This window comes from Bos javanicus, chromosome 22, assembly GCF_032452875.1.
Source record: "Bos javanicus breed banteng chromosome 22, ARS-OSU_banteng_1.0, whole genome shotgun sequence".
Classification (NCBI taxonomy): Eukaryota; Metazoa; Chordata; class Mammalia; order Artiodactyla; family Bovidae; genus Bos; species Bos javanicus.
The window spans coordinates 45,846,680-45,868,515 of NC_083889.1; positions in this window are offsets into that span (position 1 = coordinate 45,846,680).

Consider the following 21,836-nt stretch of genomic DNA (forward strand, 5'->3'; position numbering starts at 1 on the left):
TTTTTGAAATACCTTCTCAATATTCAAAAACGAGTTTATCTAAAACATAGCAAATCTTATCTTCTGTGCAAACTTGTACTCATGACTTATTGCCCATACACGTGGTGAATTAGCAAAGCATGCTCTACATTTGCTGACCTTTAATAAAGAGAAATTCTCCAGGGGGGATAGATTGAGCCCTCCTTTGAAAATCTACTCCTGGGTTACTCCTGACCTGGGTGCCTCTCACATTTACAGGCAGTTGTTTGTGAGGGCCCCTAATCATGAAAATAAATCAAAGGAGGAAGTCTTATATCTTTATAGAGAGACCACTGAATTAACATAATGCTATACTTACTAGGAAAGGAAAACATATTTTTCCTAATTTTATATGTGTACGTGTGTGTATATATACACATGTATATATATATATATATTTCTTCCCCCCAACCCCATTGAAGTCTGGCTGAAAGATCTCCTTACACATTGAGTGAATCAAGTGGGGAATTAGTCCAGCTGGAATGCTTGCTAGAGTTTTGATAATGAAACCACTGCTGTGGCAGCGTTTTGCGAGTTTCATGTTGGGTTTTCAAACTCACAATAGGCCACCTAAAGAATTAACTTCAGGGCTAGTAAAGTTCAAGAACCAAAGGGCCCACAAAAGGACTCAGAGCTTGAAATCTGCAGGATATACTTGCACTAGTTGTTATGTTTGAGTTTTATGTCACCTCTCTGATGTAGATGCCACAGGAATTGTTTTTCATGTTTTACAAGGGAGGAAACTGGCTGCTAGGGGTCAACTGGCTTGCTCCAGGCCAACTATACCAGTGGTGACAGAATGACAGTTAGAACCTTGGTCTCACATCACAGATGTTTCGAACACACAGAAGAGGTCTTCGCAATTCAGCAAGAGGGACAATCACCTGTCTAATGCATCTTAGTGTCCCCAGCTTGCAGTCTGGAATAAGTTACCAGAAAACCAGTTGCTCAATAAATGAAAGCAGCAGCAATTTGCAAAAAGGAGAATAAAGTAGTTATGGCCATGGTATGCCACGTTCTTAAGTCTCTCCCCCACCTATTGCAATGTAACTCATCGTCACTCACATGGCCAGTATTAGGAAAGCATGACCGCCCTGGTGTGTTATGGGCTCTGTCATAAGTCATAGGCCTGCAGTTTCTAAACTTCCTTCCAAAGTCCAATTCTCAGGCTTCAGGCACTCACTCATGTGTACTGCAAGTGAACCATCAGCGACACTGATGGGGGCCAAGCTGGGAGCTGTAATACTCATCAGCAGTTACTTCCAACAGTATTAGCATTCAGCCAAACAGAAGTGCTAAAACACGTTCGCACCTAAGTGACTATAAGTCCATCAGTTAAATGTCAACAGGAAGTATCCGACAGGGATTAACATATTACAAACCCTAAGCAAAAAAATCACTCAGATTTCAAGAGACCTCAAGGTGGGAGACACAATAGCTATTCTCTATTTTTACATACAGCTCAAGAATATGTGATACATGGTGCCATTTCTTGAAAGGGCCTCAGGTCAAACACTCTGGAAACTGAACTCGGTGCAGCAGGCACTGTCAGTCAGTTCAGTTCAGTTCAGTCACTCAGTCGTGTCCGGCTCTTTGTGACCCCATGAATCGCAGCATGCCAGGCCTCCCTGTCCATCACCAACTCCCGGAGTTCACCCAGACTCACGTCCATCGAGTCAGTGATGCCATCCAGCCATCTCATCCTCTGTCGTCCCCTTCTCCTCTTGCCCCCAATCCCTCCCAGCATCAGTCTTTTCCAATGAGTCAACTCTTCTCATGAGGTGGCCAAAGTACTGGAGTTTCAGCTTTAGCATCATTCCTTCCAAAGAACAGCACTGTAATTGGCCAGAATTTTCTTTATTAATTATTTCACGTGACAGGATGGAAGTTTGAAGCTCTTTACCTAACGCTGGTTCATTTACATCATTAGTATATGGCTAACCCCATTACCTAAGGGTAATGCTATTAGCTAATAAACTATAAGGTAAAGGCGGGTTGTACAAATAAAGAAAGGTATCCTGGGATGAACTATTCTTACGTTTAAATATAAACTGAAACAATCCACTTCTTTTTCCAACCTCTAGACCATAGTCAAACTTTTTTTTAAAATGACTTGTAACAAAGATTATTTTTAATAAGCATGTCGTTTCTCGTCAGTCAAAAGCTTTGACTGTACCACCCATACATGCTCAGGCCCCAAATTCCAGGCATGAACTAAGAAAATTATAACTCACATACAAACCTCTCCCTTGCCCACCATTAGAATTTTAAGTCCCAGGCGAAGACTAGGTCTCTAGTTGAGTACAAATTTCAGTGGGATTTGGAAAAATCCTTTAAATAGATTTTTATTGGTTTTTAAGAACAGGGTTATTTTGTGTTAATAATGGGCATACATTAGGCTTTAGATAATTGCTTTATGTAACTTGGAGTTTTGGCTTTCAGCTAAATAAACACGCTATGTGTTCACAGGTGTATTGTCCTCAAGGGCACTCCGCTTTTAAGGGTGGCAGCTGTTGCCAAGGTGTTGCTGATACAACTCTGCGTATAATTTATTGGAAACAGGTGCTAGCTCATGACGAAGATAGACAGGAAACTAAAGCAGACAACATGTTTAACCACCATTTAAAAAGTTCAGGTTCAGAGAGACAATGTGTCTGAGATGTTTGGGGGATGTTGCCAGCATCCCAGAGCAAGTTTAAAAGCTCCTGCGGATCAGCATAAGGAAGAAATTGTACATGAATTTCAAGCAGCCCAGCCTAATGAGTGCCTGATGCTATGCTGCCAGATTTAATTGATTACATGAAAAATTTTGAGTTTGTGTAAGGCTAGCAAAAAATTATGAAATACTTTCCTAAGCTAATTGTTAAAAATTACTTTCAAATGAGGTAATAACTGTTAGTTTTCAATGATCTGGACAGTGGATTAGGCTGTAATGCGTTTTCTTTATGCTCTGAGTATTTACTTTGGATTCCGTGTGGAGATCCTGCAGTGTTGGGACGAGCCCAGCATTCGTGTCCACGGGGCACTGGTACAGGTTAGGGCAATGAGACGGGAGACAGGATTTAGAACCGTGAGGTAAGATGCTCACCCTCCTTCTTTGGACGTTACTTGGCTATGGAGTCAGTCAGCAGGCTTGGGGACAGCTCCCATCTTCAGTCTTCTAGTACCGTGGATGAGTGGGAATAGCTGAAGTGGCCTCACTTCAGGACAGACCCCTGGTGACCGAGTGTGCCGCGGGCTACCTTTTACTCCCTAGTAAAAAGAGGAGACATATCAACTCACGCTCTGAGAGACATTCTCCTCCTGTGAAGAGGCGTTTGTATATTTTCCCAACTAATCTCCAGTCTAATCGGTGTGCTACATAATACACATGTGAGATAAATATGCATACTAAGTGTAGCTGAAAAAGAAGTTGTTAAGAGTGCATGCACGGTTCTTCAACCTCAAAAACCTAAATATCTTGGCCATTTACATGTTTAAAAAATACCCACAGGCATTAGACCACATTACGGACTAATGGCCTGCCAAATTTCATTTTTGGGAAAAGATTCGATGTTTGAGTTACAACACACGAGTGCAAAAAAAGCAACTGAAACAACAAAGTTTGGTTAAAAACATTTCTTGACCCCCAGGCTCAGACCTCGTGTGCCAAAAATGCTGACAAAAATTTATACCAACACCAGCGGGCATGCACAGTTTAATATCTACTTTATGTGAAAAATCATTGACAATTTAATGCTTGCATTAATTTGAAAGAATTTTATGCAGTAGGTAGACACTTTTACATTACCATTCCTAATCTCTACCAGCCGTCTTGTTCCCCTCTCAAAGGTAAAGTGAATGACAGGGCTGGAAAACCCAAATCTGCTGAAGGGCCTGAGCTGCTGCTTTTATCACCCTCCAACAGCCCCATCCCGACCAGAAAAGCAGGAATTCGGCTTGTACGCTGCTCAGAGCCTTCAACTGAGGTTTTAGCTTAGGAAAGCAAATAGCTGATGTGAAAATAAACCTTTATTAAAAAAAAAAACTTTATAAGGCCCCTTTATTTAGAGGGAGAGTCATTCAAATAAATACACCGTTAACAAACTCCTGTACTGAATAATAATATATACTGTAGCAAGTGATGAAACGGAATCCCACAAAACAAGTGCTGAAATCCGATGATTGATTATCAAACCTACAAGATAAATAAACTTTCTTCAATTAATAGCTAGTCTCAGGGATGAGTTTCCAAAGAAAGGTCCTGCAAGGAAAAGCATCGGTTGCAGAGAGTCAAATTCTGAATTCAGCCAGACTGGCTTGAAACACAGCTCTTTCCAGTGTCTTTATGAGCTTTGAGGTCATAGGGAGATGAGTAAAACTCACTGAAGGAGAAATATGCTTTCTCCATCTGAGCTAATGAATTATCCTGGCCATTTGGGACCCATGGGTCTAAGTATCAGAAGAAGCTATTTTTCATTTATGAAAAAGGGAATTGAGAATCAACCTTGTTTCCTTGAATGCGTTTCTTGCCAACAAACCAATGAAAGCACCCATTCAGAAAGTTTTATTCTCTAGCTTTGGTTTTCTAAGTTTGCATCCTTATTCTTCTTTCCAAGTAGATACAGATAGCCCAGTCAAAAGTCTCTTAATTGATTTCGGAAGGAAGCTGACTTCTTGTTTGTAACCAGCCATGCTCTGGTGTCTCAGTGGCAGAGTTACAGGGAATAACAAGTAATGTGAAATCCCAGATGACCAGCCGCGCTCCTATAATCTCCCTCCATATTATTTGTCAGGGTCTTCATTTTGAAACAGTGAAAGAAATATCTATCCAAGGGTTGCATGAATGCTGCTTTGTGACTGTGCTTTATCCCTGATCTTCAATAGAGACATTTCCACGGAAACAACCATACTGCTAGACTAGAGTCATGGGCGTCAGGAGACTAAAGCTTACATGTCCATTGGTCCATCTGATCATCCATCCATCCATCCATCCACCCATCCATTCACCAAACTGTGCTCTCTTTGCTCAGTTTCATCTTACAAGGACACCCTTAAGTCTACTCTCTTCTAAGGTGGTGTATTAGGCATGCCTTTTAATTTTGATTCTCTGACATCTTGGGGCCTCGTTGACACTGGAACAGACTGCTCCTCCATGGGTTAGATAATCCCTAGATACTTTAAACAACTCATAAGGACACCTTTATATGCAAACCAACCAGTGTGAAGCCCTTACTTCAACCACTTCTGTCACACTATCCTCCTGCCCTAATCACCCCAGGGCCAAGTACCAGACAACTAGGGGCAGTCCCGGGGCCCTAGGGCTAAACCAGAATTAGTCAAACCCACTTAGCTTCCTTACCGTGCTTCACCCACTCCTTCCCATGGACACCAATCAGGTTTTTGCCCACTTTTTCTTCTTCCTCCTTCTGTCTCCTGACAGACTCCAGTGCTTCCCCGTGTGACTCTGCATGGTGTGGGATGTCCCTCCTCTTGGGAACTATAAGTAACAAACTATCTTTTCAATGGAAGCTGTATCCTGATCTGTTTGATTCGTTATACCTGAATAATAATGAAACCTATATTCCTAAACAGGTGGGATAAATAAGTATATTTACGTAAATATATGAGCTTCCTTTGGAGCCTCAAGGAATTCTATTAGAATAAAACTAGCCCTGAAATCAGAGGTCAAGAAACCTAGTCCTGGCCACATCATATGCATCACTGAGTGGTTTGGGCCAATGGACAGGGAAGCCTGGTGTGTTGCAGTTTATGAGGTCGCAAAGAGTCGGACACGACTGAATGACTGAACTTGGGCCAAACGCTGTGACCTTGGCTGAGGTTTGGTTTCCACTGTCATCAACGTGGACAATTTCTATTTTTCTGGAGTTTTACAAATGTCACACAGATATGCATACATGAAAGATGCAAGTATGTGATAGGAACAGAGTTGAATCTGTTACTATTCCCTTACATAACCTGTCCTTTCTTGGTTAAGTTTTATATACACTGCCTCCCCACTGAAGACACTCCCTGAGCATGATCCCCATGTTGCTGGTGGGGATCACAAGGAGGCCCATTTTCATGCTCTGAGTAAGTGGTAGTTGAGGGTAGTGGCTGAAAGCACAGACAGTCCAGACAGATTCCTTGAGGTGACTGCTCACCTCACTGACTGGTGATCATCGAAAAGTTACTATGGTTTTCTGTGCCTTGGTTTCCTGATTTGTAAAATGAAGATAAAATTCTCTACTTCAGGGAACTGTTTTGAAGATAAAGTGAGTCACACAAGGAGCAAATAGTTGGTGTTCTTTGAATACGAGTCTTTATTTTTCGGGGCTCCAAAATCACTGCAGATGGTGACTGCAGCCATGAAATTAAAAGACGCTTACTCCTTGGAAGGAAAGTTATGACCAACCTAGATAGCATATTCAAAAGCAGAGACATTACTTTGCCAACAAAGGTCCATCTAGTCAAGGCTATGGTTTTTCCTGTGGTCATGTATGGATGTGAGAGTTGGACTGTGAAGAAAGCTGAGTGTGGAAGAATTGATGCTTTTGAACTGTGGTGTTGGAGAAGACTCTTGAGAGTCCCTTAAACTGCAAGGAGATCCAACCAGTCCATCCTAAAGGAGATCAGTCCTGGGTGTTCATTGGAAGGACTGGTGCTAAAGCTGAAACTCCAGTACTTTGATCACCTCATGCGAGGAGTTGACTCATTGGAAAAGACTCTGATGCTGGGAGGGATTGGGGGCAGGAGGAGAAGGGGACGACAGAGGATGAGATGGCTGGATGGCATCACCGACTCGATGATGAGTCAAACTCACTGACATGAGTTTGAGTAAACTCTGGGAGTTGATGATGGACAGGGAGGCTTGGAGTGCTACGATTCATGGGGTTGCAAAGAGCCAGACATGACTGAGCAACTGAACTGAACTGAACTGAAGTTAGGAATAGGAGCAGGTATGGAGTAGTAACAGTCCCTCAGGTAAAAGTACTAGCAGAATGCTCATGATGGTAAATCTGGAGGCACCATCATAGTATGCTCCTGTTGTAGCCAAGATGTTGTGGGTCAACTGACTTCCAAGGAACCGGGCAGCTAGTTTAACCAGGCTACTTTTGACATAGACAAGACACACCTCTTAGCTAGAACTAGACCTCAAAGATCATATGGTGACACAACTTCAAACCTCAACAATTTTACTGTTATGAATGAGATTTTAAAAAAACAGTACTAAGTCCTGTAGGTTTATGAAAGGATGACACTGGAACATATGAACAAGTTTTAAAAGAAAAGCAAAAATGTGATATCTGAGCTGACTTTAACTGAGGCTACTTTGAGCCAGACTGTCCTTCCATTCGATTATGAAAGCTGAATGGCTTTTCCTTTGTGCACTGCTCAATTCCTTCTTTACCCTGTCAAGAAACTTTCTCCTGGCAGACATTTTCAAAATGTGATGGGCAAAATGATAAATAGTTCTCACAGACACTAGAATAATAACCAACAGATAAACGACTGAAATGTGTACATGCTGATATAACAGAAGCACTTGGACTTCAGAGTTAATCTGACCTGCATTTGGATTTAAACTGGTGGTGCTTCTGAACATTTGCCTTCCCTAAGCATTGTGTCTACATCAATAGGACAGTGGTGGCTTGCAGGGTTCTAACCTCTGGCTACATAAGAAGAGCAACCATGACAGTTAATATTCACAGAGCACGTACCACTAGCCAGACACTGTAATCTCATTTTAACCCAAGCAACAACCCTAAGGTGGTTGTTGTTATTACTATTACTATCATCGCAGTTTACAGTGGAAGTTCTTGAAGCACAGGGAGCTAAGGTGACAGCTGCAGCCAGGATTTGAAGCCAGGAGGCCTGGTCTGGAGCCTGCGTCCTTATCTAAATTTTGTGGTCTCCCAGGAATATCTCTCAGAGCGGTCAGTGCACATTTTTATTGATTGCAATTTGCTTTGGGGGCCCCTCTAGCACAGGGAGTGTGAAGACCCCTCCTATCCCATCCCAACCTTTTCCTCTCATGGCTCCACTGCTGCCCACCCTCACTGCTAAGCCCCTTCTGTCACCAGCTCGTATCTCTGGAAACACAACACTCCCTACACTTTCAAATTCAGACTTCAGGAGCTGGTGGAAATGGGGGACTCCGAAAGGGCAGAGAGGGGGCCGGCTGCCTAGTGAAGGGGCCCAGGGAAACTTGGAAGCAAGGCCAGTATGAGTCAATCAGTCAGCAAGTATTTATTTAGTGCTAGGCAGCTTGGGGGATACAGAGAAATTATAAGACGCCATCCGGTCCCTGGCTGGATTTCTGGCTGGGTTCCCCGAATAAGAACCAGGCCCGGAGCTGGGGCCTGCTCAGCCCATGGAAGGCTGCCATGGCCTGTGGGGCGGTTTGCCCTGCAGAGCAGCCCCCAGTGAAGGTGCGAGCAGGACCTGGGAAGAGAGGGCCAAGGAGTCCCTGCCCCTGCAATGCCACACACCAGGAGCGAGTCATCTCACCACTCAGGACCTCAGTTTCCACAGATGTAAAATGAGAACAACACCAGTACCTGCCCAGTCAGGTGTGGCCAGGTGTGAACAAACTGATGCATAAGAAGGGCCTGGCATTGGGTTGGGCACACAGCATGCTCAACACAGGCAGATTCCTACTGAGAGGCAGGGATTGCATGAGACAGTACCAGTCAGTGCCATGGCAGCCACTCAACCAAGGTGTGCCTGACAGCGCTTCTCTCTGGGGGCTCCCCTGACAAGACGCGGATGTTAGTGGCACAGACTTTAAACGTTTGGGAACCCTTAACCAGCCGGGGACAGAGCTGGTAAAGAAACACTCCCCCTTCCATTTTTCAGGCAGACAATCCTGAGGTGTGTTCTGCACGACAGCTCTAGGGGTTGGACTGGATCAAGCCCTGCCATGCAGGCAGCTGGAACACACCCTCTGGTTTGCTTTTCCCCTGCCCTGGTGTACTCTTTCTGCTCCTTGCGCATTTCCCAGGACCACTCTTCACAATGAATCCTTTTCCTCAGACACTGCTTTGTGTGGGGGAAGATGGAGGGGAGTGGCTGTGACTTCACAGTACAGCAAAATGGTCAAGAGCTGGGATGGACATGGGCGGGGCCAGACCTGCCTCTCCTCGGCACTGGCTGTGTGACAGAAACCAAATGTCCCTGATCCTGTGTTTTGCCATTGGTAAAATGCAGCTATGGGTAGTCCTGACCTCAAGCCGTTATTCTGAGGGTTGGAGGAAAGAATGCATAGAAGTGCTTAGCCTATGCCTGCTGCAGAGAGCTGGGTTCCCATTCTGTCTGGGTTTCCAGGAGCAGAACTTGAGACCAGGTCTCATGGGAAAGTGATCATCAGGAGCAAACAACACAGGAACGTGGAAGAGGGAGGGAAAGGAAGCTGAGCAAAGACATCAAGCAGAGCTGCATCAAGGGTAATATTGACCAGATCCCTCGCGGAGCTCTGGAGACAATGTGGACACGCCTCAGAGGGAGGCGGCATCTTAGTGCAAGTGGCCAAGCGCTGAAGTGGAAGGTAGCGTTGACAAAGAGGCTTGAGTGCAGGTTTGGGGATGTACACGGGACACTGTGTACAGAATTAATAAAAGGAAGGGATGATAACAGGATCCAAGGAAAGATGGTGGACACCGACCATGTCTGCCACAGCATACTAGCGGTGGTGATGTCAGGGTTATTATACTCCTGTTTTTTGTAGAAAAGCCTTCTGGATTAACAACAGAAAAGCCAGGCTTTAGAGCATGCGCAGTGCCAGTTTCCCTCAGGCCTTTTCTTCCTGGAACTCATCTTCCCTAAAGTCCACACAGTAATGGCCTGTCCTCTGAAGCACCAGCCTTCTGTATGGGTCTCCTGCCATATGTCAATGGAAGCTCAAAGATTTCCCTGTTCCCCAAAGCATGAGGAGGGCTGCCTCGAGATGCCTGAGGATGGGAGCAGTCATGCTTTCTCTCTCTCTGAAGCTTCACACACTCAAGATTCTCTCTATGTCTCTGCTGAAAACTGGGTGGGAGGTGGGGAGAGGGAATGGGCAGGAAGTGCAGCAGGGAGACCAGGCTGGAGCTGGAGGGTGGCTGCAGTCTTTCAGAGAAGAAGTGATGTGGTCTGGACACAGGCAGAGGTGGGAGGAAGTCAAGTGGGCAGACCTGAAAGTTATTCACTGATTGGCTTGGTAGGAGGGGATGAAGCCGACAGGAGGTATTGAGACGGATGCCCTGGCCACCATGTTTTACATTTGAGTAACTGAGTGACATTCACCAGGATGGGAAACCAGAGGATAAGCAGATTTAGGGTTGAAAGGCAAGACCAGTTTGGGGCCCTTTTCACTTGAAACGTATGAGACACACAGGCAAATAAAACTTTCGTTAGACAGTTTTATAGTTTTATAGCTCTGTAGGTCGGCAGCTTAGGGAAGACAACTTGGTAAAACTACAGATTAGAGTTCTGAAAAGAGTCTGGGCTGGGCCCTACCACCACAGAAGAGCAAGTGAGTGGTGTGGCCCAGCCCATAGTGGGACCTAAGGGATGAGCACACCTGCAACATGTTCCATCTCTGTAGGTGAGAGCTTGGACTTGCTCTGCATTGCTCCCTTCAAAGTCCTTCCACAATCTTAATGCTCCTGGCAATGGAGTATCTGAAAACTATTGCTGACAAGACATCCCTTTGGGAGAACATGCTCAGGGAAGGGTGGGGGGCTACTGCTCTTCCTGCTCCCCAAATTCTCCCTCCACCACCCTCCCCCTGACATTGCTGGGGAGAACAGCCCTTCTCGGGTATCTCTGGCAGAGAGCTCAGGTGCTGCTTCCCTTCATGGAATGAATGCTTTCAAATTCTTTAGTTTCTCCATGATTCTCAAGACCCAGTTAACCTCTTTTGTTGCTCTCTTGAAACTCTAGTACTTTCTTAAAATCACTGATCTCAGCTCATGCTTAATACTTTCCTTCATCTCATGACTTGCCCACCTTGACTACCAAATTCAAAACTCTGCATTTGTTCACCATCAGATCCCCAAGGCCTTACGTGGTGCTTTCTGGCATGGGAGAAATTCAATAACTATTTATTGAATGAACGAGTCTCTCCTCAGTCCTTCTCTACTCTTGAAAACTTAGGTCCCAAACTAAGAATAAGTATTCTCAACAGTATAAACCATCCTGCTTCCTTATTCTTCTAATTAAAATCATACGAAGCACACCTACTACTTCTCTTCCCTGTTTCTCTGTTCAGCTGTATGTGCCGGGCCATTCTTGGTTTCCAGCGTGTTCCAAGTTTCCCGTTGGGTAGCTCTGAGGTCCACCTCTCCTCAGGCAGCTTTATTAAGCCTGTGGGATTTCTCAGTAGCTTCAGATATGGACAGTCAAAAGTTAATCCACTGCTCAGGTGTGTCAGAGCCTGAAGAAACTTTAATTACAGAAAACATGAAGATTACCGAAGGTGTTTCTAAGCTTTCCAAATGATGTATCTCATCTGGAAAATTTCAAAAAGGCTGTCCACGTGGTATATTCCATGTTACATAACCCATGTCCAACACCCTTGCTCATGTTCCCAGATACTCTACAGAAAAAATGTTCCAGGACATTTTTACCCCAAAGTATCTGGAGTCCTTATGGAAAATCTTCTCAAAATGTTCGTGTTTATGCCCAAATTTGACATGTGAACCTTTTCCTTCGCTTCACTCTTCAAACATGCTTAGGCTTATGCTGTCTGAAGATTCCTTTAGTCATTGGCCTGCCCCATGTCAGGTGGTAATCACTACTTTAAAACATTGAGATTAGTGCAGTAAAAAAGATTTATGAATATTAATTCATTTTATAGCAGGTCATAATGTGAGCCGGAGAACAAACAGAGTATGGTTTCATTCCAATGTTTTACTGCAAACAAGAATGAGATTGCGTGTTGTGGAAAATATTAGCTGGAGATGCTGGTTTGAAAACCAATTTGTTTAGAGGCTTTGGCTGTAACTTGCCAGACACCCTGAATTTGTGGAGAGTCTGTTCTGGAGAGTAAGGATCGTGAATTTTATAGCTGTCATGTTTTTCATAATCAGCAGCATTATCCAAAGAATTTAAAATATATATATTCTTACACTGCAAGCCACAGAACACTGAAGTGGCTGGGATTAAAGGAAAGTCCTTTCCAAAGTTTCTAGAGCTGTAGTGTACAAGATTGCGTTGTCTTGCTAGCTGATCACTTCTCCACAAGTCAGCACACCTCCACTACAAAAGTACTTGCAAACATCACTGAAGTGTTGCATTCAATGGTCTCTCCTCACCCTTGCAGTACCTGACATCCTTGGCTCTTTTTTTCCCTAACTTGCTTCCCTTGGTGTCAGCAAGGGAAATCCTAAAAAGCTGTGTAACCACAGTTAAGGGAATAGATTTTGGATTTGGCCAGGTTATCAGGGTTAAAATCCCAGCTCTACCCTTTACCAGCTACATGACTTTAGACAAGTTTACTAACCCAGTGTCCTCATCTGTAAAATGGGTTAAAAATAGTACTCAAGAAGAGTGAATGATTCAAGGTATATAAAGTACTCAGAACAGTGCCTGATACATAGTAACTGCTCAATTAACAGTGCCACTGTTTAACTGATGATATCACAGGGTCAAGAGTAAGTCTGACCCCTGCCTGATAACTCTGTCTGTGATGTAATTTCGAGGGGAAATCCTTCATTCAGGGCCATGGATTTATCTCTTTAGGGTTTATGTGTTGGAATCTGGATTAAGAAGCTTCTCCTAACTCAAGGTTGTAAAGATTTTGTCTACATTTCCTTCATTAATTCTATACTTTTAACATTCAGTTTAGTTCTTCCTCCACGTACAGATTATTTTATTTGGTGTGAGGAAATAATTTAAAGTAAAATTTCCATGGAGTGATGCTACTTTTCCCATGCTCTTTACTGAATACTCAGTCTTTTCTCCCAGTGTTTTGTAATGCTTCTCTGTAATATGATGCCCTCTGTCCCAAGGGTTTCAGGAGTCCATGGGATGTTCTAATCTCCTCCCTTGGTCTACTCTTCTGCTCCTATTTTATTGCCATACTGTCTTAATTACCATACTGTCTTAATTACTATTGCTTTTTAATATGTCTTAATAGAGGAGAGTGAAATAGTTGGCTTAAATCTCAACATTCAGAAAATGAAGATCATGGCATCTGGTCCCATCACTTCATGGGAAATAGATGGGGAAACAGTGGAAACAGTGTCAGACTTTATTTTTGGGGGCTCCACAATTACTGCAGATGGTGATTGCAGCCATGAAATTAAAAGACGCTTACTCCTTGGAAGGAAAGTTATGACCAACCTAGATAGCATATTCAAAAGCAGAGACATTACTTTGGCAACAAAGGTCCATCTAGTCAAGGTTATGATTTTTCCTGTGGTCATGTATGGATGCGAGAGTTGGACTGTGAAGAAAGCTGAGCACCGAAGAATTGATGCTTTTGAACTGTGGTGTTGGAGAAGACTCTTGAGAGTCCCTTGGACTGCAAGGAGATCTAACCAGTCCATCCTAAAGGAGATCAGTCCTGGATGTTCATTGGAAGGACTGATGCTAAAGCTGAAACTGCAGTACTTTGGCCACCTCATGTGAAGACTTGACTCATTGGAAAAGACTCTGATGCTGGGAGGGATTGGAGGCAAGAGAAGAAGGGGACAACAGAGGATGAGATGGCTGGATGGCATCACCAACTCGATGGAAATGAGTTTGAATGAACTCTGGGGGTTGGTGATGGACAGGGAGGCCTGGTGTGCTATGATTCATGGGATCACAAAGAGTCAGACATGACTGAGCGACTGAACTGAACTGAATATGTGGCAAGAAGAATCTTCCTACCCTCCTATTTGAAAATATTCTTTGTCATTCAAGAAATTTTACTCATCCATATATACCTTAGAGAGTATTTTCCAAAAAATGCTTGAATTTTTTTATTGGAATTTCATTTATTTTTGTACTAATTCAGTGTATATTGATTGGTATCATTTCAATGTTTACTTGACCCAAACCTTAGGCATGATATACATTGACATAGGTCATTGTTACCATCTTAGAATAAAATTTAAAATCTTTCCAGAAAGAGCCTATGCAATCTTTATTGTATTAGCTAGTAGATAATTCACAGTTTTAGTTGCCATTATAAATTTTCTTATTGCATTTTCTAATAGGAATTTGCTTTAGTAGGTGCCCACTAAGGGTTTTTATAACTTAATCTTGTTTCTGGAAAGCTTGCTGAACTCTCTCACAAATTCGAAAGGTTTTCTTCTAGTTCCTGTGGATTTCTATGTAAAGAATATTTTTTCTTGTCCTTTCCAATTCAATATTTTTGTTACTCATTTATCTTATTGCTTTTCCAAATACTTGGAATAGCAGCTGTTACAGAGGTAAGTTTTATCTTGTTCCTGACTTTAAAAAGTGCTTATAAAATTTCTTTATTAAAATGATGTTTTTCAATGGATTTTTGGATGATAAATTTTATCACATCATTTCTAGTTTTCTAAGATTTTTTTTTTCAGAAGTGGATGTTGGTCTTTATCACATGCTTTTTCTATTTCTATTGTGACCCTGCAGTCTTTTATTCTGTTTTTTAGAGTGAATTATATAGCTAGTTTTTCTTATGTTGGGCCATCCTTGGATTATTTTAATATACTTTTGGAAATAAATAGGTAATATTTTATTTAAGATTTTAAAAATTAAGTTTGGATGTTAAATTGAATTATAGTACTTTTTTTTTACTCTTGAACTCTTTTCATCTGGTTTAGCTATTAAAATTATACTCGCCTCATGAAATGAGCTGCCCACACTGCCCCTATTTTCAAATTTGTAAGATAATGTGTATAAGTTAGGAACTGTGTATTCCTTGCCTCATCTATACAACTTTCTGCAGCTGCCATTTATCTTCATATCGCCATGTTACTTGTTTCTTTGAAACAGCTCTGTTGTCCTTTTCCTCCCATCTTTAGATGATCATTTAGCTTATTTATTTTTCAATCTTCTTTATTTTCAGAAGGTATTCAGAGCTAGACTTTGCATTCTCGGAACTGTGTTAGCAACACCCAGCAAATGTTGGCATGCACTACTTCCATTTTATTTACTATAGAGTTACCCCTTTTGTTTCCTTGTTTCCCCAAGTTCTACCTTACAGTAAATTTTCTGTCTCAGTTTTTCTTACTTTATAAATACACTGATTCATATTTTTAGCTAACTCAGTTTTACTTATTTTAAATTTTATTACATTGTAGTTAGAGAACATTGTCTGATAATAAGAATTAGAAATATATTGACATTTTCTTTTTGTCTCTAGTATGTGATTTCTTTTAATGACCAATCTGTTCTTTAAAAAGTATGCAGTCTATGTTGGGGTGCAAACTTTAATATAAATTTATATGCATGTCAATTATTTTATTACTGTCTTGTATATTTTAAATATTTTAAATTTATTTTTTATATTCTAGTCCATTCTTATTGAATTCAATAATCAGTTTCTGTGAGCAGTGATTTTTAAATCTCCAAAAACTTTTTAACTCTCTCATTTTTGTCATCTTTGCCTTATGTACTTTGCATGATTGCATTTTGCTGCTGGATATATAAATTGTGGTGCTGGAGAAGACTCTTTGAGAGTCCCTTGGACTGAAAGGAGATCAAACCAGCAATCCTAAAGGAAATGAATCTTGAATATTAATTGGAAGGACAGATCCTGAAGCTGCTCCTCCAACACTTTGGCCACCTGATGTCAAGAGCCTGCTCACTGGAAAAGACCCCGATCCCAGTAAAGATTGAAAGCAAAAGGAGAAGGGGCCAGTAGAGAATGAGATAGATAGCATCACCAACTAAATGGACAGGAATTTGAACAAATGCCAGGGATGGTGGAGGACAGAGGAGCCTGGCATCCTACAGCCCATGAGGTTGCACAGAGTCAGACAGGACTTAGCAACTGAACAATGACAACAACAATATATCTATATCTATATAAATGCAATCTCTCTCTCTCTTCTTTATGATTTAAAAAACCTTATATTGTTTCTATTACACTAGGAGATAAATCCAAAAGATACTGCTATGATTTTATGTCAAGGAGTGTTCTGCCTGTTTTCCTTTAGGAGTTTTATAGTATCTGGTCTTACACTTCGGTCTCTAATCCTTTTTGAATTGACTATGCCAAAGCCTTTGACTGTGTGGATCACAATAAACTGTGGAAAATTCTGAAAGAAATCGGAATACCAGACCACCTGACCTCCCTCTTGAGAAACCTATATGCAGGTCAGGAAACAACAGTTAGAACTGGACGTGGAACAGCAGACTGGTTCCAAATAGGAAAAGGAGCACATCAAGGCTGTATATTGTCACCCTGCTTATTTAACTTCTATGCAGAGTACATCATGAGAAACGCTGGGCTGGAAGAAGCACAAGCTGGAATCAAGATTGCCAGGAGAAATATCAATAACCTCAGATATGCAGATGACACCACCCTGATGGCAGAAAGTGAAGAGGAACTAAAAAGCCTCTTGATGAAAGTGAAAGAGGAGAGTGAAAAAGTTGGCTTAAAGCTCAACATTCAGAAGACGAAGATCATGGCATCTGGTCCCATCACTTCATAGCAAATAGATGGGGAAACAGTGGAAACAGTGTCAGACTTTATTTTTGGGGGGTCCAAAATCACTGCAGATGGTGATTGCAGCCATGAAATTTAAAGATGCTTACTCCTTGGAAGGAAAGTTATGACCAACCTAGATAGCATATTGAAAAGCAGAGACATTACTTTTCCAACAAAGGTCCATCTAGTCAAGGCTATGGTTTTTCCAGTGGTCATGTATGGATATGAGAGTTGCACTTTGAAGAAAGCTGAGCACCAAAGAATTGATGCTTTTGAACTGTGGTGTTGGAGAAGACTCTTGAGAGTCCCTTGGACTGCAAGGAGATCTAACCAGTCCATCCTAAAGGAGATCAGTCCTGGGTGTTTATTGGAAGGACTGATGCTAAAGCTGAAACTCCAGTACTTTGGCCACCTCATGCAAAGAGTTGACTCATTGGAAAAGACCCTGATGCTGGGAGGGATTGGGGGCAGGAGGAGAAGGGGATGACAGAGGATGAAATGGCTGGATGGCATCACTGACTCGATGGACATGAGTTTGAGTGGACTCCGGGAGTTGGTGATGGACAGGGAGGCCTGGCATGCTGCGATTCAGGGGGTCTCAAAGACTGAGTGACTGAACTGAACTGAACTGATGGTGTTAGAGAATGTTTTTATTTTCACTCTTTTATAGGCATCTGCTCAGTTTTCCCCAAACCACTTTTTGAAGAGAATGTCTTTTCTTCATTGCATGTTCTTGCCTCCCTTGTTATAGATTGATTGACCGTATGTGTGTGCATTTATTTATGGGCTTTCTATCCTATTCCATTGATCTAAATGTTCATTTTTTGTGCCAGTACTGTATGGTTTTGCCTACTGTAGTTTTGTAATATATCTGAAGTCAGGGGGCCTAATTCCTCAGCTCTGTTTTTCTTTCTCAAGATTGCTTTGGCAATGGGTCTTTTGTGTTTCCATACACATTTTAAGGTCTTTGTTCTACTTTTGTGAAAAATGCCATTGGTAATTTGATAGGAATTGCACTCTGTAGATTGCCTTGGGTAGTATAGTAATTTTCACAATACTGATTCTTCCAACTGAAGAACATTGTAATCTTTCCATTTGTCTGTGTCATCTTCGATTTCTTTCATCAGTGTCTTATTAGTTTTTGGGATACAGGTCTTTTGCTTCCTTACGTAAGGTTATTCCTAGATATTTTATTCTTTTTGATGCAATAGTAAATGGGGTTGCTTTCTTCATTTCTCTTTTTGAACTTTCATTGTTAGCATATAGAAAGCAACAGGTATCTGTGTATTCACTGTGTATCCGACAATGTTACTGAATTCATAGATGAGCTCTAGTAGTTTTTTGGTGGAATCTTTAGGATTTTCAATGCAAAGTATCAGGTCATCTACAAGCCATGATGGTTCTACTTCTTATTTTCCAATTTCAATTCTGTTTCTTTCTTTTTCTTCTCTAACTGCTGTGCCTAGGTCTTTCAAAATGATGTTGAATAAAAGGGGTAAGAGTGGATATTCTTGTCTTGTTCCTGATCTTAGAGAAAACATTTTCAGCTTTTCAACACCGAGTATGATGCTAGTTGAAAAGATGTTCAACATCACTGATTATTAAAATAAATGCAAATTAAAGCTACAATGAGGTATCACCTCATACCATTCAGAATTGCCAACATCAAAAAGTGTACAAATAATAAACGCTAGAGATGATATAGAGAAAAAGGACCCCTGCTACACTGCTGGTGGGAATGTAAACTGGAACAGCCACTAGGAAGAACAATATGGAGGCTCCTTAAAAAACTAAAAACAGAGCTGCCATATTTGGCTTTGTTTTACTAAATAATTTACCTGGACTGAATTGGTTGGTTAAGACATCTGGGTTCACCCAGACTTGCTATATTTCCCCCACTATGCTTTTCAGGAAAGGGCTGCCCAGCCACTTGCACACTGCCCTGCCCAGCAGGCCTGGTTAGACCTCATGATTCAGCTCTCAGAGCTTTATTTCCTGAGTCATTTTACAGTGGAAGGCAGTCTGGAAGAGACCACCCATCCATAATGACTGTCTTACCCATTTAATTTAAGATAATTAAGGACAGACACAATCTAATTTCATAAATTTGAAAGGGTAAAGGAGTCATACTGTCTTCAATGATGACGAAATACAAGAAACAGAGAAGAAATACTAGTTTACTCAACTACAGAAATGACAGACAAGTAACCTTAGGATAAAATGCAATGTAATGATCCATTAAAAATTGTGGTGTGGTGAAATATTGCTAAGACCCACCATTAGAAAGGAGAACTTTCAGGAACACTTATACAGAATAATCATTTGTGACTAGAAAGAAAAAAAAAAAACTGGCTGCAAAAAATGAGTTGAATCTTCCTTGCATTCCTATGGTCTGCCTGTCTCCTGAAGTTAGCCTTGTGATAGAGTCATGAACCTCATACCACTTTTTGATGGTTTCAAATTCATTATGTTTTAAGTGTGAGATTCATTTCAAGCAGGCTTTTTACTGAAATCTTGCTCCTAGGCGACAGACCATTTATAGGTCACTGGAATCCCTAAGTTTCCTGCCTTTACACATATGATCACATAGCACCTCTGGCATGAAAACAATTGGCTGTGAGATCTGGTGAGCAGATTTTCTCAACCACAGCATGACATTTTGGGTATGTGCAAGTGAAAGTTAACTTTGAAGGAAGATCAATAAAAAAGTCCTGATAAACTCATATGTTAATTTATAATCAGTGTTTTGTTTATAAAAATTGAATAGATTCCCTAAAGCACTTACCCTTGTCTTCACTCCATTAATAGAGAATTACTTAAATTTGTCTAAAATTTATATTTAATTACAAAAAAGAATATATATAACACTAATATGTATAATTTTATATACATTAGTGTATATTATACTAATCTATAGTATACAGAGTGGAGAAGGCAATGGCACTCCCCTCTAGTACTCTTGCCTGGAAAATCCCATGGATGGAGGAGCCTGGTAGGCTGCAGTCCATGGGGTCGCTAAGAGTCAGACACGACTGAGCGACTTCACTTTCACTTTTCACTTTCATGCATTGGAGAAGGAAATGGCAACCCACTCCAGTGTTCTTGCCTGGAGAATCCCAGGGACGGGGCAGCCTGGTGGGCTACCGTCTATGGGGTCACACAGAGTCGGACATGACTGAAGTGACTTAGCATAGCATAGTATACAGAGAGGGAGGCCTGGCATGCTGCAGTCCACGGGGTTGCAAAGAGTCAGACACGACTGGGTGACTGAACAACAACATAGTATATGGAAAATACTTCAATACACACAAATTATTTATTGATCCAGTATCTATATATTCTTATAAAGTCAAATTGAAATACAACTTATACTAATGCTGTACCTTGACCTTGTTATCAACATAACGTATTTACTGTTAGAAAACCTTAAATATCATAGAGCATATGTAAGAAAGTGAGAGGGAGAAAAATTGATTTACATACTCTCCAGAAAATCATATTCACATCCTTTCTTGGAGCTCCTTGATCTCTACAAACCCATGTTATCTGTCCTCTGTCCTCCAAGCATGTGGTCACTGGCTGTGGGCGGGGTCTATACTCTGGGTTTGTTTTGATGAATAAAGAGTTGACTCAGATTCCACATGTGACCTGGCTGAGACTGAGCCCTAGAACCTCTGAAATTGTTAGGGTGGAGTGAGGGGTATTGCTAGGCGTGGAGAAAAGCAGCCATCAGTTCCCAAAAGGTTTCTATTTCTATTGTTGAAACTATTAATTCATATTTGGTAGATTGTATTTTCTGGAGGGTGTGGATTAATGGAGATGGAATCATTTCTGAGTGCTGCTGATTCTTTGAAATTTGCTGAGTTGTTTCAGGAAATAAAGAATGAATTAGAGGTCCAGGTAGCTGAGGAGAGTCATTTCTCCTAATCGCCTCCAGAACCCAGCTCCACTGCGTCACCTCAGGGAGCAATGACAAGGGGACATCAGGGCCAGCACCTCTGGCTTGGGCTCTGGTGACTTAATAAAGAGCACACTGTGCAGTGACAGTGAAGGGCAGGAAACACGGCGGACACTACCAAACAGAGGCTGCCTCCTAGAGACGGTCTCAGTCGGACCATGTTGTGAACCAAAGGACAGCAACTGGGGAAACTTGGAAGCACTTCGGGGATTCCAGAGGGGCAGAACTGGCACCCAGGTGCTACACTACTTGGAGTCAGGATCGTGGGCATTTGGGAATGAAACAAAATTATGACCCCACTTTATCATCATTGGCTGATGAGTTTTGATAATCTGGTGTAAGACTACATACGGTTAACTTTTTCTAGTAGCCACAGTATTTTCAGAACTTTACAAGCAGTAACTGTAATCCTTATAAAACCTTACAGAATAGATATTGTTCCCATTCTAAAAATAGAACTATGGAGGGAGGCTTTGCATGAAGTTACTCAGCTACTTACATGGCAGGTCTCTCTGTTTTCAAAGGCTGGACTTTACTGCCTCACTAGTTCTACACCAGATTTCCATTTCTGGACTTGATTCCAAGGAACACGGGAATCTGCAAATCAATGGGCATATCACACTTTGAATCTCACTTAGATGTTCACCCAAGGGATGGCTCTTGACTCAAGCTGGCCAGTCATCACATCTCATGATGTGATGGCTAAGAGGGTAAGGCTAAAGGGAGGAGCTCTTCTATGAAGTGAGGGAGGAAGAGTTTCCTAAGGATGGTGATGGTTTGGGCAGACAACTTTATACCTGTCCACTGTATCTTCCTACCCGAGGAGAAGTGACATGTGAGCTGGGACTGGTGGGGTGGGTGGGGCGGGGTCTTATGGGTGAGGAAGACTTCACTGCACCCATGCAGAAGCTTCTGCAGGCTTGCCTTGAAAATGATTCATTGCAACTATTTCCAGAGTGTGAACCCATGAGATGGAGATCACCGTTTCCCTAACAGGAACAGATAACAACCTTGCTTCTCTCCAGACCTGACACCTGAGACCCATTCAAACTGACCATTCCTTTCTTCCCCTGACCTGGAAAACAGTCCTCATTGATGGATAATGTGATTTCCAATTTCAAGGACACTGATTCTAATCTGCCTTGTCAGTTTAACCCAGACCAATTTCTTTGTACAAGAGCTGCTCAGAAAATTGATTTCTTCCAACAATTGTGTAGCAAGCATTTTCTATTCCCTTAAAAGAAAATGCAATAATAGAAGTCAGCGAAT